General features: G+C 45.1%; 1 protein-coding gene across 1 annotated transcript in view; it reads left to right on the top strand.

Annotated features, from left to right (window-relative positions):
- The first annotated feature begins 3,027 nt into the window (after positions 1 to 3,027).
- LOC136858301 (fatty-acid amide hydrolase 2-B) overlaps positions 3,028 to 16,833 on the top strand; it is a 366,694-nt gene continuing 352,888 nt past the window's right edge. The window contains exon 1 of the mRNA XM_067137740.2: positions 3,028 to 3,194. The gene's annotated coding sequence lies outside the window, so the exon portion shown is untranslated. The remainder of the gene's footprint in view (positions 3,195 to 16,833) is intronic.

The raw sequence follows: 16,833 nt of genomic DNA, 5'->3' as shown, positions 1-16,833 counted from the left end.
ACTTATATCTGAAAAACTGCAGATGTTACAGACGTGGAAATTGGTGTTTGGAATTTCTTTTACAAAAATGTTTTTTCGACTTCAGATTGGGCTGTTTCTCACATGTACAGTTCTATGTCACATGAACCGGAGGTAGCTTTGTTGGCTGAGTTTGAACTTTGTCGGGTAAATACTAAATGTGTTTCCAGAACTCTTTTTACATGGTCGACGCCGTACGAATTGAACTTTTATTTTCCATTGAAAACTACGACTACCGCTGCCGGGTTTGAGGTCCCGTGCCCGACGCTCAACCACTGATCCACAGAGGGAGCTGATAGTAGAGGTAGACCGTAAGTATATCGGCGCATGAAAGAGCTCTTGAGGTACAAAATTTTCACCACCTCGTCAAAGTTGTTAGTGGAGCGTAAAACCAATAATAAAAAATGAATTATCGTTATGCCCACCTCTGTAGCGTAACAGTTAGCGCTCTTAGCTGCCGTTCTGGAGGGCTCGGAATTGATTCCCAGTACTGCCAGAAACTGAATATTGGGATAAGGGCTTGTATGTGGTTAAAAAATGTACTGCACAATCAATCGAACAAAAGTTGGCCGGTAAAGAATTACTTTATACATTCTCGAAACGCAAGGATATTCGTAAACTGTGGATAGCCGGTGGCCGAAGAGATGATACTTGGAATCATACAACCTGCACAGTATGTGCATCGTATTGCAAACAAGAGGATTTTCAAAGAAAGTCATCTGCGACGGCCAATTTTTGTGCGGTTGAGTAGCATATACATGCAGCTCACCTTCATTGAGGTTGAACCCAAAAGGAGCCACACCACCTCGCAATTAGGGCACGAGTTTAGTTGTAGAATGTTTTCTACGACAATACCTTCTTTACTAACAGGTGGTGAAATCTTTCAGCTCATTGTTAACAGGACCGCGTAGTTAATACGTGTGCGTGTGTTGCTTCATGCAGCGGCCTTCAGACATTGTGGTCAAGATTCATAATCGCTGTTTGCTTTACGTCGCACCGACACAGATATGTCTTATGGTGACGATGGGATAGGAAAGGCCTAGGAATGGGAAGGAGGCGACCGTGGCCTCCACTAAAGTACAGTCCCAGCATTTTCCTGGTGTGAAAGTGGGAAACTACGGAAAACCATCTTCAGGGCTGCCGACAGTGGGGCTCGAACCCACTATCTCCCGGATGCAAGCTCACAGCTGCGCGCCCCTAACCGCACGGCCAACTCGCCGGGTAGACTGATAATCCACAGCCTGTTTCCAGTCGTTCGACCGGGTCAGGAATGGAATGAATGAAGCCCCACCTAGTGGCGAGGTTAGGAAACGTGCCGGCTGCCGAAGCCTGTCGCACTCCTCTGGGGCAATGCTTAATGATTGAAAGATGAAATGAAATTATATTTGAGAGTGTTGCTGGAATGAAAGATAACAGGGAAAACCGGAGTACCCGGAGATAAACCTGTCCCACCTCTGCTTTATCCAGCACAAATCTCACATGGTGTGACCGGGACGTGAACCAGGGAACCCAGCGGTGAGAGGCCGCCACGCTGCCGCCTGAGCCACGGAGGCTCTGTGGTCAAGAATCCTGTATAAAGTTGTGCTACTGAAGTCTGTGCGACTATGGTAGAGGGTGTATTTGTAATTATCTGAGAAAAGGGTTAGGTCAGAAGTGACTGTAACCTGTATGATGAGTGTTATTCGGAGATGCTCAAAGAGTTCAAATGCCGATCTCAGAGGCGCAAGCGGTTAAGCACAGATCTTATGTTCTCAAGATAGCAGCTTCGATCCCGACAGAGAACGGAGACATTCAAGGATATTTAAGTCTAATAGATCCGTGTTGTTTTTCCGGTATTTTCATGAGTGACCCGACTAAGATTTGGATACACACACATACACACACACACAAAGGGCATAAGAATAACAACAGCAACAAATAATAATAATAATAATATTTTTTTTGCTAGGGGCTTTACGTCGCACCGACACAGATAGGTCTTATGGCGACGATGGGATAGGAAAAGCCTAGGAGTTGGAAGGAAGCGGCCGTGGCCTTAATTAAGGTACAGCCCCAGCATTTGCCTGGTGTGAAAATGGGAAACCACGGAAAACCATTTTCGGGGCTGCCGATAGTGGGATTCGAACCTACTATCTCCCGGATGCAAGCTCACAGCCGCGCGCCTCTACACGCACGGCCAACTCGCCCGGTAATAATAATAATAATAATAATAATAATAATAATAATAATAATACTGATCAACATGAAAGTACTTCCGGTGCATTTCTTTGCAACTGAAACATGTTGATTCAAAATAGGTAACCGACTTTTCTCTATCACCCACCGTCCTTGAGATATAGGCCTACGACATGAACAATTTACGTATGTTTAACATTGTATCAAGGAAAACAACTCACAGACAGAAGTTTCACTAGAGCACTGGTTGCTACATGGAGTACTAATGAACATGGCGTTAACTTAGATGGCACTTATTGGATTTTTTTTTTTCTTTTTACATAGCCGCACACGTAGAAAAACAGATCTGGTGAATTTATGTAACTTCTGGATGCCATAATGTCCACTGTCACTGACAATAAAAAAAAGAGAGGCAAGTAAAAAGGTTTGGATTTGTATGAAAAAATAACGATAAACTCTCGATGAATACTGTTCCATGAAAAATAAAACTCTGGCAACATCTTCAAAACCTGACATGATAGAGAAAAAAGGTTTTCAGATTTGAAATCAGCATGCAAAACTGATTTTGAAATAGTAAACATCATGTCAAATATGTACCACTTGAAAATCAATGTAATTTGTTATCCAGAAATTCTGATGAGGTTAAATGAATTGTTGTGGACTACTTGATTCACATTCTCCATCAAGTTGAGTCACGTGAGTGAAGAATGTAAGTAATTGATAACCTTTGCATGGACACTAATAAGTGCATCTCTTCCTACTGTAGTGACGTAATGTTTCGCGGTACCACGTGACGTGACTTGTCAGTCGACCGTGTGTTTACAAGCAGTGTACTCGACTGTCCGTCAGTGAGCCACGCGCCACAGTGGGTGGTTCAAGTGCTCCCAGGCTGAAGTAGTGCGTGTCGTCCAGCTCCTCGTCAGTCAAAGCCTGAAAGTAGTGACGAGCTATCCTTCGACTGTGGAGTAGGAATCAGGGGAGAGCGTTCCATGTTAAGAAAAGTAAGTGAAGCATGAGACTTTGTATTGTCACCAAATGTAGTACACTTTTAAATAATAATAATAATAATAATAATAATGGTAACGATAAATAATAATCGTATGACAGGCATTTTGAGTTGATGCCATTAGGCTGCGTGCGTGTCAATTTCGAGGTTTCGATTTACTCAACGAGATGTCAGAGAAACGGATCTCTGATTGGCTGTCTATCAGTGAGTTTTTAATGAACGTTGTCAGATAAAAACCAAATATGTCACCATGCCGACATTGTGTGACACGGATTTCCAAGTGGAATTTTTCCGCCCTTCAAGAACTGGACTGCATGTGCCGTGTTTGAACCCGTGATGTTGGGATCGTGAGGCCGACACTCTTCCATTAGAGTATACCGTCTTACGACCGGAACACCTATTCTGCTTCGTGGGAACTTTCTACCAATATTCACTAAAATCAGTAACTTATGTCCCGAGTTGTATCCCAGCCAATGCATATGGGATTTTAGAAATTAAAAGCCACGCCCCCGTGGTTAGGATTTTACGTAAATCTGAAAGTCCCGTGAACGTACTCACAATCACATAAAACTGCTCAGAGACCTATGTAGATGCTATGAAGTCCGTTGAAAGAGTGGAAGGTAAGATCTTCCACTATTTGTAACCTTGGCAAGAAGTGTGATAGAGTGGTAAGCTCAATACCCGGTCGCCTTTGCTGCCAGGAATTAACCTGGTACCTACTCATTTTTGGCGCAGCGTGCGTGCTGAAAGAATCTCAAGGGCCGTGCCTCTCCAGAAGTGGAAATCTCTTCTAAATGTTTCCACTTCCTGGCGGGAAACTGACGCCACGTTCTTCCGGATGAACCGAGTACACCTTTAACGCCACGGTTAGGTAAAACGACAAGTTGTTTTTCTTCTTTTCTTTCTTAATCTGTTTACCCTCCATGGTTGGTTTTCCCTGGGACTTAGCGAGGGATCCCACCTCTACCGCCTCAAGGGCAGTGTCCTGGAGCGTGAGACGTTGGGTTGGAGCGTTACAACTGGGGTGGAGGACCAGTACCTCGCCCAGGTGGTCTCACCTGCTGTGCTGAACAGGGGCCTTGTAGGGGATGGGAAGATTGGAAGGGATAGACAAGGAAGAGGGAAGGAAGCGGCCGTAGCCTTAAGTTAGGTACCATTTCGGCATTTTGCCTGGAGGAGAAGTAGGAAACAACGGAAAACCACTTCGAGGATGGCTGAGGTGCGAATCTAACCATCCTGTACTCGGTTGAAATCCCGAGGCTGAGAAGACCCCATTCCAGCCCTTGAACCAGTTTTCAAAGTCATGGTTTTCCGTGGTTTCCCATTTTCACACCAGGCAAATGCTGGGGCTGTACCTTAATTAAGGCCACGGCCGCTTCCTTCCAACTCCTGGGCCTTTCCCATCCCATCGTCGCCATAAGACATATCTGTGTCGGTGCGACGTAAAGCAAGTAGCAAAAAAAAAAAAAAAAAAAAGTTTTCAAAGTTCGCAGCAGAGCCGGGAATCGAACTCGGGCCTCCCGGGGTGGCAGCTAATCACACTAACCACTGCACCACAGGACATTTAAAACATGTTAACACATAGAAGCTGAAAGGAACATGCTGTTATTAAACTTATAGTGGTATGTTTCATCCGAACAACAGGACGTACTCAAATTGGCCAAATCAAATAAAAAATACATTCGGAAATACATATAAGAACTATATTCTATACCTATGTGTTTACTAATTGAAAAATGTTGCAATGCTGGAAGAGAAGAACAGATTACAAAATTGCAAGTTAAACCTCATTACTCACCACACAGATCATAAATCACAATAGGAGCACAATAGCCGGATGACATCGTCACTTCCTTCTTGCCAAGGTGGTCGCGGTTGGAATCCCGGACAATGCTGTGGGATTAAAAAAATATAAACTCACGTCTCTGGTGTCCGGATTTCACATCAAAACTGCAGGTACCATGGTTATGACTACGATATAACATAAAACTACAAACGTGCTTGCTTTGATAAATCAGAACATTAAACATAACCTACACTCGAATTGTCGTGAAGAGTGATGGTGGTGGCGATTACTGTTTTAAGAGGAAGGCCTGTACCATGCCAGCCCAGCCAGGTGGTGTTTGAAAGTGCTCAGGCTTGTATTGGTAGATTTAGGGGCACGCAAAAGGACTCCTGTGTGACAAAATTCTGACATCTCGACGTCTCCGACAACCGTAAAAGTAGTTAGTGGGGCGTAAACCAATATTTGCGTACACCCATTATTATTATTATTATTATTATTATTATTATTATTATTATTATTATTATTATTATTATTATTGGATACGGTCTGACAACACGTGGTGTCTACTAGAGCCGGATTATATATAATAAATAAGAATAGAACAGCGAAACAAGAGACAGTGTCTTTCAGAATACTTGGGAACCAAGTAAAGCTATCTCGATGATTATCGACAGCGGAATTTAACCTATTTTGTCTCCGCTCCACCGGTCAGTGCTTTAGCACACTAAGCCAGCTCGGGAATGTATTTGTGAGAACGCCCGGGATATCAATCACATTCGTTGCATAATTTTTAGTCAACCTTCTATCTTAAAATTTATGACATGAGGTACTTCCGGAACCAGCTGTGCTGAGTGGCTCAGACGGTTAAGGCGCTGGTTTTCTGAGCCCAAGTTGGCAGGTTCGATCCTGGCTCAGTCCATTGGTATTTGAAGGTTCTCAATTACGTCATCCCCACATTGGTAGATTTACTGGCACGTAAATGAACTCCTGCGGGACAACATTCCGGCACCTCGGCGTCTCCGAAAACCGTAAAAGTAGTTAGTGGGACGTAAAAAATAATATTATTAGTGCTTTTCGAATTGAAGGGCACTGTCAAAAAAAGGGAATGATTCAGGCTGGTTTTTAAAAAATGAATTATGGTAAATTTCATGCATTTCCAGGGCGTACACATCGGTCAGTTCAACCTGTGACGGATTCACTTTTGCCAGACAAAATACCGAGATATGTCGTCTCATTGCTAAGCCCAAGTTAAAAGTTTAAGAAAATATGTCCAGCGTGAATCATCTATAATTTATTCCCTGATCAGCAAGACTCCTGGGTAGGAGAAGGCTGCATCAGAGGAATCAGAGTGAAAATGAAAACCTACAACCTGTTGTCCAGTCAGTGACCGGGTCAGGGATAGAATGAAAGAAGCTCCCATCTTGCGGCGAGGATAGGAATTGTGCCGGCTGCCGAAGCCTGTCGCACTCCTCTGGGGCAATGATTAATGACTGACAGATGAAATGAAATGTTTGTAGAGAGTGTAACTGTAATGAATGATGACAGGGAAAACCGGAGTACCCGGAGAAAAACCTCTCCCGCATCCGCTTTGTCCAGCACAAATCTCACATGGAGTGACCGGAATTTGAACCACGGGACCCAGAGGTGAGAGGCCGACATGCTGCCGCCTGAGCTACGGAGGATGCTCAGAGGAATCCCACCTCTACCGTCAAGGGCAGTGTCCTAAAGCTTCAGACTCTGGGTCGGGGATACAACTGGGGAGGATGACCAGTACCTCGCCCAGGCGGCCTCACCTGCTATGCTGAACAGGGGCCTTGCGGAAGGATGGGATGATTGGAAGGGATAGACAAGGAAGAGGGAAGCGGCAGTGGCCTTAAGTTAGGTACATCCCGGCATTTGCATGGAGGAGAAGTGGGAAACCATGGAAAACCACTTCCAGGATGGCTGAGGCGGGAATCGAACCCACCTCTACTCAGTTGACCTCCCGAGGCTGAGTGGACCCCGTTCCAGCCCTCGTACCACTTTTCAAATTTCGTGTCAGAGCCTGGAATCGAACCCGGGCCTCCGGGGATGGCAGCGAATCACACTAACCACTACACCACAGAGGCGGACTTACCCTATATCACTTTAAAATAAATGTACTGTCCGTCTACCCCAGGGCCTCTCAAACGCCCAAAATCTCACGCGTGCAAACTGAGGCGCAGAGTTCCTGTGCACAGTGCATCGGTCCCACTCGGCTTGGCTCGGACCAACGCTTCGTCTCTGGGCTACTCGGCTAAGCTCGGCTCAACTCGGCTCAACTCGGCTCGAATTTGGAGCGCTACAGAGCAAGTGAGGAAGAGGGAGACATGCGGAGCTAGCGAGGCAGTCGTGGGGAAAGAGAGAGACAGCGCTATTACTCCAAATCGAGGAGTGGGGGTCTGCACTCTGGTCAACCAAGCGCAGTCGTCCTTTGCACCGCGCACAGTGCATGCACTCTGAGAGGCCCTGGTCTACCCCTTAGTCCCGTTTCCTGATACGGGGTCGAGTATGAGGTGAGATGAAATTACATGGCACATTTTCACGGCCGGATTCCCTTCCTAACGATAACCTCCCTTGAAGGGCTAATGAATATGAAGTGCATGATCGTGAATGAGATTGGGTAAGGAGGTGGAAGAAATCGGCTGTGGCTTATGAACCGGAACTATCCGAGCATTTTCCCGGAAATGAAAATGGGAAACCACAAAAAATAAACATTCTCAGGACAGCCGATTTTGGGGTTTAAACCCACTCGCCTCCCGAATGCAGAGCTTGGCTCCAAAGTGTTATCACGCACGGCTACTCCACTCGGTTTTTTAAATTAGTGTATTATTTTATCATATTTCTTACATTTTCATGTTACCCTATGGAAATGATATATTATCTTCACATTAATACAGCATTAACAAATTATATTAATTCAACGTTCTTCCTCAAAACCCTACAAAAGGTTAACTATATGTACAAATCAAACCGCTAAGTTTCTAATTTCTTAACACTAAGTAAGTCCACCTTTATCTCCCATACTTAACTGCATGCAACTTCATTTCAGACGGTCCGGCTCCATGGCTAAATGGTTAGAGTGCTGGCCTTTACCACAGGGGTCCCGGGTTCGATTCCAGGCAGGGTCGGGAATTTTAACCATAAATGGTTAATTCCTCTCTCACGGGGACTGGGTGTATGTGACGTCTTCATCATCATTTCATCCTCATCACGACGCGCAGGTCGCGTACGGGAGTCGAATCAAAAGATCTGCACCTGGTGAGCCGAAGTCCACGGACACATCCCGGCACTAAAAGCCATACGCCAATTTCCATTTCATTGAAGACGGACGGCAACAAGACTACCTTTAATTGTCTTTTATGATAATAATAATAATGTTATGCTTAGCCTGTTTTCAGCCTACTGCGAGCTCAGGTGACGAAATTGAAGATTGTGACAAGATCGAGGACACGCTTGCTTGCGAGATTTGTCACAAGGGAAAGTTACTGGAATTAAATTGGAGGGGAAACTGGAGATACAGGATAAATGCTCGCCTGCTTTCGCTAAGTCTAGTCCAAATTTCATATTGAGTCACCGGTATGAAAAGTAGGATACTGTGGTAAAAAATTCCATGTCTTGCTGTTTCAGCCATTGAGGGCTGCTTCGTGTGGGTAGATTTACTGGCACGTAAAATAACATCTTTGGGGGGAAAATTCGGCAGTTTGCTATCTCCGAAAACCGTTAAGGTAGTTATTATTATTATTATTATTATTATTATTATTATTATTATTATTACACTGAGCTGCGATTACTCCAATTACACTGACTGACAGAGCAAATGCAACACCAAGAAGGAGTGGTCAGAACTTTATGCCAATTGCAGGGTAGACTGACGTCACTGAGGTATGCTCATGATGTGAAATGCGCCGCTGTGCTGCGCACGTAGCGAACGATAAATGGGACACGGCGTTGGCGAATGGACCACTTCGTACCGTGATTTCTCAGCCGACAGTAATTGTAGAACGTGTTGACGTGTGCCACAGGACACGTGTATAGCTAAGAATGCCAGGCCGCCGTCAACGGAGGCATTTCCAGCAGACAGACGACTTTACGAGGGGTATGGTGATCGGGCTGAGAAGGGCAGGTTGGTCGCTTCGTCAAATCGCAGCCCATACCCATAGGGATGTGTCCACGGTGCAGCGCCTGTGGCGAAGATGGTTGGCGCAGGGACATGTGGCACGTGCGAGGGGTCCAGGCGCAGCCCGAGTGACGTCAGCACGCGAGGATCGGCGCATCCGCCGCCAAGCGGTGGCAGCCCCGCACGCCACGTCAACCGCCATTCTTCAGCATGTGCAAGACACCCTGGCTGTTCCAATATCGACCAGAACAATTTCCCGTCGATTGGTTGAAGGAGGCCTGCACTCCCGGCGCCCGCTCAGAAGACTACCATTGACTCCACAGCATAGACGTGCACGCCTGGCATGGTGCCGGGCTAGAGCAACTTGGATGAGGGAATGACGGAACGTCGTGTTCTCCGATGAGTCACGCTTCTGTTCTGTCAGTGATAGTCACCGCAGACGAGTGTGAGACGAGGCGTCGGCGTGGAGAAAGGTCAAATCCGGCAGTAACTGTGGAGCGCCCTACCGCTAGACAACGCGGCATCATGGTTTGGGGCGCTATTGCGTATGATTCCACGTCACCTCTAGTGCGTATTCAAGGCACGTTAAATGCCCACCGCTACGTGCAGCATGTGCTGCGGCCGGTGGCACTCCCGTACCTTCAGGGGCTGCCCAATGCTCTGTTTCAGCAGGATAATGCCCGCCCACACACTGCTCGCATCTCCCAACAGGCTCTACGAGGTGTACAGATGCTTCCGTGGCCAGCGTACTCTCCGGATCTCTCACCAATCGAACACGTGTGGGATCTCATTGGACGCCGTTTGCAAACTCTGCCCCAGCCTCGTACGGACGGCCAACTGTGGCAAATGGTTGACCGAGAATGGAGAACCATCCCTCAGGACACCATCCGCAATCTTACTGACTCTGTACCTCGACGTGTTTCTGCGTGCATCGCCGCTCGCGGTGGTCCTACATCCTACTGAGTCGATGCCGTGCGCATTGTGTAACCTGCATATCGGTTTGAAATAAACATCAATTATTCTTCCGTGCCGACTCTGTTTTTTCCCCAACTTTCATCCCTTTCGAACCACTCCTCCTTGGTGTTGCATTGTCACTGTCAGTCAGTGTATTTCATTTTTTCTCACTGTTTCCTTTCGCCAGTGTTTCTTTATTCTCTGACGTGCACTTGTTCGTTATTCTTCAGAGAATACCGCATTTGATTTTCACGGATTCTCTTCGAACAGATCCTTTATCGCTCAATTTTCCGTCTAAAGACTAAACCATTCTCTGATAACTATGTTTCCGCCTTGATAGCACACTTTTCTAGAACGTGATGGGCTTATTTCACCTCTGGAACTAACCCGCCTGCTAGTCATGATCGTTAAAGCGTCAAGTCTCCATGATCTGACACCGTGGTTAGCCAGTTCCAGTCCCGTAGGTGGACAACATTTTCACCGTCGGAATGTAGGCCGGCAGGGCAGGAGAAGTGGGGGATACAATTTCTAATCAATTCATTGCGTCCAAAAACTTGCCTTCAATTCCAAACCCCTCCGGAGTGAAGCATATGACGACGCTATTGATGGTGGTTCGTCCGTTGGATGGGGAAGTCAAACCTTGGGCAGCCACGTTCGTGTTATTCGACAGCAGTAGACTATGTGCTGACACCGGGTTTCACCCTCTCCCTACCTCCTCCTCCTCCTCATCATCATCATCTCATACCCTGACGCGCAGGTCGCCCATAGATGTCAAATAGACATGCACCAGGTGAGCCAAACATATCCTCGGACACCCCCGGCATTAAAAGCCACACGCTAAATAAATAATAACCCATGGCCCATGGGACTTGCGTCTTTCTGTTCTTCTGGAAGGCGAAGATCGCCTTCACGTGATTATTATTATTATTATTATTATTATTATTATTATTATTATTATTATTATTATTATTATTATTATTATTATTATTATTATTATTATTATTATTATTTAAGAAACCTGTGGCATAGACGGCCCATTAAATGTGTTGGCCCACCAGGACAATTGCCACATAACTTACTGGATTATCACGTGGTCAGTGCGACGATATCTTTGGCCGTATTGCTCGAGTTTCGTCACGAAAGCAAAACTATTTCCATCAAGATCTTGACGGACCTTGCAAAAGTTGAAGTTAAATGCTTTCATTATTCTTAACCATGGCATTACTTGGAAAATAATCTCTTTCTGCCGCCTTTCCAACACTTATTCCCATTTCGCTTACACCACTCAGAATCACGCACATAGTGGTGGTGGTTGTGATTATTGTTTTAAGAGGAAGTACAACTAGGCAACCAACCTCTATATAACACTAATCAGAGAGAAAAAATGGAAGGGATCTGACACTTCGAAAAATGAAGGTATCAGGCAAAGAAAGATAAGGGCCACGAAGGGCGTAAAAATGAAAGACTCCCTAGGCCTCGAGTCAAGCACACATGTCTGCTTCGCTTGCACGCTTTCAATCGTGGGTGTAAACTGTGCAGATTGGACTTCGCCCGATGCCCTTCCTATGAAGGGATATATGCACTCTTGTGTACTTCTGTGGTGGTTGGTAATGGTGAGTTGTGTATCAAAGCAAATATGGATACCCAGTCCCCAAATAAGAGTTAACCAGACGCAGTTACAGTCACCAACAAAGCAAGCCACGTCATCTCCATACAGGCCACGAAGGCCCTTGGAGGGGTGGAAGGAAAAGGCTTCCACTAGTCGTAACCTCGGCACTTGATGGGGTGGAGTGGTTAGCTCTACGCCCGGCCACGTTTTCTCCAGGAATTAACCTCGTACTCATTTTTGGTGTAGGCTGAGTGAACCTCAAGGCCATATGCACCTCCGGAAGTGGAAATCTCGTTTCTAAAATTTTACGACTTCCTTACGGGGATTCGAACCCACGTCCTTCCGGGCGAACCGAGCACGCCTTTACCGCCTCGGCCAGGCAGCTCCTTAAAATCGCCAACCCGGCCTGGAAATGAACCCGGAACTCTCTGAAACGAAAGTCTCCACGCTGACCATTCAGCCAAGGAGTCGTACTGAATAATAACAAAATAATGATATTATTTTTACGACCGCTAACTACTTTTACGATTTTCGGAGACGTGAAGGTGCCAGAATTATGTCCACAGGTGTTCTTTTACGTGCCAGTAAATCTTTCTATACAAGGTGGCGTATTTGAGCAACTTACAACACCACCGGACAGAGCGGGAATGGAAGCTGTCTACTTAAGGACAGATGGCCACCGCTCTTCCGTCTGAGTGACTCAGCTCGACGGGACGAATTGGTTAGTGAGTAGCCTTTTGTTTGTCCGCTTTTTCCCCTGGTACTTCTTTCTGTTGTAGGCTGACTGATTTTCGAGTCATGTGCATCTCCAGTAGTGAAGGTTTCGTTTCTAAATATCCGACTACCTGATGTTGAATCGAACCGTTGTTCTTACTATTACTACTACTAATCATCATAATCATCATAATAATAATCCTGGTCATCTTACACTTACCTGAGGTCAGCAATTTGTGTGGAATGAACCCATTTGTACGGCCGGATGTCCATCCTAACCCCAACTGTATGTGCAAAAATAGTAATACTTATAATAATCACGACACTTTTCTTTTTAATACTCGACTAGTATAACTGGACTGATATCTTAGTCCTTCTAACCTGAAAACCAGTAAAGGTATGGTACTGCTTATTTTGTGTACAGAATTGAGCAATGGAAGTTTTGTTCCTAGTATTGCATAACTGTTACTTAACAATTTACAGTTTGGCTCTGTTTAGAAAGGTTATCTTTGTAAACATATGTCACAATATGTTTTGAATATCCTCCTGCTAAGGCTAGTGTTAGATCAACACAAGTTGATGACTGAATCTAGTGCAGTAACTGTACATATTTATTCCGATTCAATTGAAAAAATAGCCAGTCAATATAAATGATTTCTTGTTTCCTACACTTCAATATAACCAAGCTATCAACACTCTTGTAAAAATAACTTCTCCTATTTTCTAATATTTTGGACATTCAAGATTAAGGATTTTCAATTGAAGAACGTGTTGATCAACTACTATTACTGACATGTTTTCATTCCTCCCCTGAAGGGGGAGGCGGGCCTCCTAGACGGTGACGCCGTCTCTCAGACCAGGATATTTGTTACGGTGAAGGAGGTGTGTGGAGGTGAGGGGGTTGGCGGCCGTGGCCTATACTAGGAACTGTCCCGCATTCACCTTAGTGCAGGAGAATGGAAAACCATGAAAAACCATTCTCAGGACAGCGGACGGTGGGGACCAGCCCCTCTCCGTCTCCCGAATGCAGAGGCGTAGAGCCACGGCAGAGCGTCCTATCAGCTGCTCGGTTGGTCGGTCGGAGTGCAGAGCTGTCGGACCAGCCGAAGCCCACTCTGCAACCGCCGACACGTGGAGATCAAGAATATTGATGCTGTATATGCTGTGTGAACGAAAATAGAAACTGAGAGATTGGATTTCGGCCTGCAGAAGGTTCGTAAATGTTCTACTTTAATTTCGTTTACATTGATCTCTCACGTCTGAGCAAGGTCTTGTAAATGACTTTCGACTATACCAGGATTTGACCCCACAACCTCGCACGCAGCAATCAGGAACTTTCCAGCTGCACAGTAAGCTTATCTGCGAGAGACATTCATAGTTCGGACCTCTCTACCAGCACCTCTGACCATGATAATCTCTGGTTTCACATTTTCACTACAGACAAATGCTGTGGCTATACCTTAAATTAAGGCCAAGGTTTCTTCCTTCCCAGTCCTAGCGGCTCTTCTCGCCGTAAACTACAGTGCATGTGTTAGTACAACGTTGAACGGCTAGGAGAAAGTAATAACCAACTTATAGCCGCATAACCTACTCAAGAAATGTACCAAATATTTTCAGAATTAATTACCTCAGATATTAGAATTATATTTACAAAAAACGAAAAACCTTACATAATAAACCTTGTGCATTATCAAATCCTACAAGAGATTGATAATCCTATAGTTTCAAAATAATAATCCCATTACTACCACCGAGCACGATAGCTGCAGTCGCTTAAATGCGGCCAGTATCCAGTATTCGGGAGATAGTGGGTTCGAACCCCACTGTCGGCAGCCCTGAAGATGGTTTTCCGTAGTTTCCGATTTTCACACCAGACACACCTTAATTAAGGCCACGGCCGAGATCCCACTCCTATCCCTTTCCTGTCCTATCGTCGCAGATGGTAAAAAAGAAACATTACTACCATTTATTGAGTCCTTCAGGCTGGTGATCTGATCAGCTGTTCCAGCTAACAATAACTCAAGGAATGACTTAGCAGGCATTCTGAGCCAGAGTTTAAGTGTGGTGTGCGTGGCGACATCCTCTACTCCAATGCTTGAATTTCTTCACCAATTTCACTGCCTCTAATATCAGTAAGATTCACTGTTACTCTCACGAGGCTGAGTGATCCCCGTACCAGCTCTCATATCACAACAAGTGGGGAATCGAACTTGTGACGCCGGGTTCAGGCACGCATCCCTACACCTACATCAGGCATGTGACTTCTGGTAAGAATAGGGCGCGCTACTCCTACCGCTGTACATACTTATGTCTCCTGGTAGGAGCCGGGCGTGCTACCCCTACACCTGTACATTAAACTTATGTCTCCTGGTAGGAGCCGGGCGCGCTACCCCTACACCTGTACATTAAACTTATGTCTCTTGGTAGGAGCCGGGCGCGCTACCCCTACACCTGTACATTAAACTTATGTCTCCTGGTAGGAGCCGGGCGCGCTACCCCTACACGTACACCAAACATGTGACTCTGGATAAGAGCCAGACACCCATGAATGTCCTGGAGTCATTTCATCAATAGATTTTACTTCTTCTTCTTCTTCTTCTTCTTCTTCTTCTTCTTCTTCTTCTTCTTCGCGAATGGGTAACTAAGGACCACACGGATTCAATATTTTTAAGCCCTTCCTTTAGCCCAGTATTCCTTCGTATGCAACGACTAAGTGTTTTCTCGTTGCTCTGACCATGAAGTTTGGTGAGTGTTCCTCTCTTCTTCCTCGAAACCCCGCGTGTGAGTAATCCTTCTGATTTCATGTCGGTCGTGTAGATGTGGTGAACCTAGTACTTTTAGATCTTTCTCTGCCTGTTTTTTTACCAAGTCGGCCGGGTAGCCTAGTTCTTTAAAAATGTGTGGATTTTGTGAGTTAGTCTTTTTTAGTCCATTCTTTCCAACAAGTTAAGTGCCCCGTGAATTAGATTCTTCGGCTGTACACTGCGACTGTTTCTGGAAAAGTTGTATATTTCTGCGTTAGGATTTAGATAATGTACTTCGTCTTTGGTTCTTGGTTCTAGGATTTGTCTCATTATTTTACGTTCATTCATTTCCATTTACCCTTTTATTTTATGTTGAAAGGTAAGTGTTTCATACGAGTAGAGAACTTCAAGTTTAATTACTGTTGCGTATTGTCGGATTTTGCCGTTTCAGGAGAGATGTTTTTGGTTGTAAATGTTTTTGTTAACTGAAGATGTCTCCAGTTTTTGAATTCTCGATTCAATAGATGTCTTTTCGTTACAATTTGCTTTAATCCATTCACCTAAATATTTGAAATCTTTCACTCGAGATACCTTCTTGTTGCCAATATGGAATTCAACGGGTGCAGTTTTGATATTTGACATAAATTTTGTTTTTCAAAAAACTTGTAATCCGATTTTTTCTGCTTGTCCTTGTAATAGTTGAAGTTGCTTTTATGCATCGGTGATGTCTGGTCAATTAATAACATTTCATCTGCAAATGCCAAGCTGTCTATTTCTATGCCTTTTAGATTTGCTACCTTTATCTTTTACAATTTGCTCTACGTCGCATCGACACAGATAGGTCTTATGGCGACGATGGGAGAGAAAAGGGCTAGGAGTTGGAAGGAAGCGGCCGTGGCCTTAATTATGGTACAGCCTCAGCATTTGCCTGGTGTGAAAATGGGAAAACTTTTAGTTTTGGTTCTAGTCTATGTGTTGGTGCACTTGCTTTTCTCCATTCTCTTGCGACCGTTTCAAGCGCACAAATTGAATACCAACGGGATAAACCATCCCCTTGACGTACTCTTGTGTTTATTTGAAATTCTGTACTCAGTTCTCCATAAATTTTATCTTGGATTTGGTCTCCATGAGTGATTCTTTGATGACCTTCGTTGTTTTCTGATCCGGTCAAAATGCTGCTACCGAGCTCGATAGCTGTAGTCGCTTAAGTGCGGCCAGTACCCAGTATTCGGGAGATAGTGGGTTCGAACCCCACTGCCGGCAGCCCTGAATATGGTTTTGCGTGGTTTCCCATTTTCACATCAGGAAAATGCTGGGGCTGTACCTTAATTAAGGCCACGGCAGCTTCCTTCCCACTCCTAGCCCTTCCCTGTCCCATCGTCGCCGTAACATCTATCTGTGTCGGTGCGACGTAAAGCAACTAGCTAACACGAATTAGTCGAAATATATGAGCATCCTCAAATACCTCCAACCTTACTCGGAATACAATTCGCGATCTTGGCAGCAGAAGAAAATCAACAAACCGACTCTTCCATTGAAAATATGCTCAAATCATGGATTGAAATCCTATAGGTTCGCCGGGCTGAGTAGTTCAGACAGTAGAGCACTGGCCTTCTGAGCACAAGAACTCAACTCATAGAACTCAGAGAATTAGAGCAGGTGAAGCTTTATCTGTCCCTGTAATAATTA

The sequence above is a fragment of the Anabrus simplex genome, chromosome 1 (assembly GCF_040414725.1).
Source record: "Anabrus simplex isolate iqAnaSimp1 chromosome 1, ASM4041472v1, whole genome shotgun sequence".
Lineage (NCBI taxonomy): Eukaryota > Metazoa > Arthropoda > Insecta > Orthoptera > Tettigoniidae > Anabrus > Anabrus simplex.
This window is presented reverse-complemented; position numbering and strand designations above follow the sequence as displayed.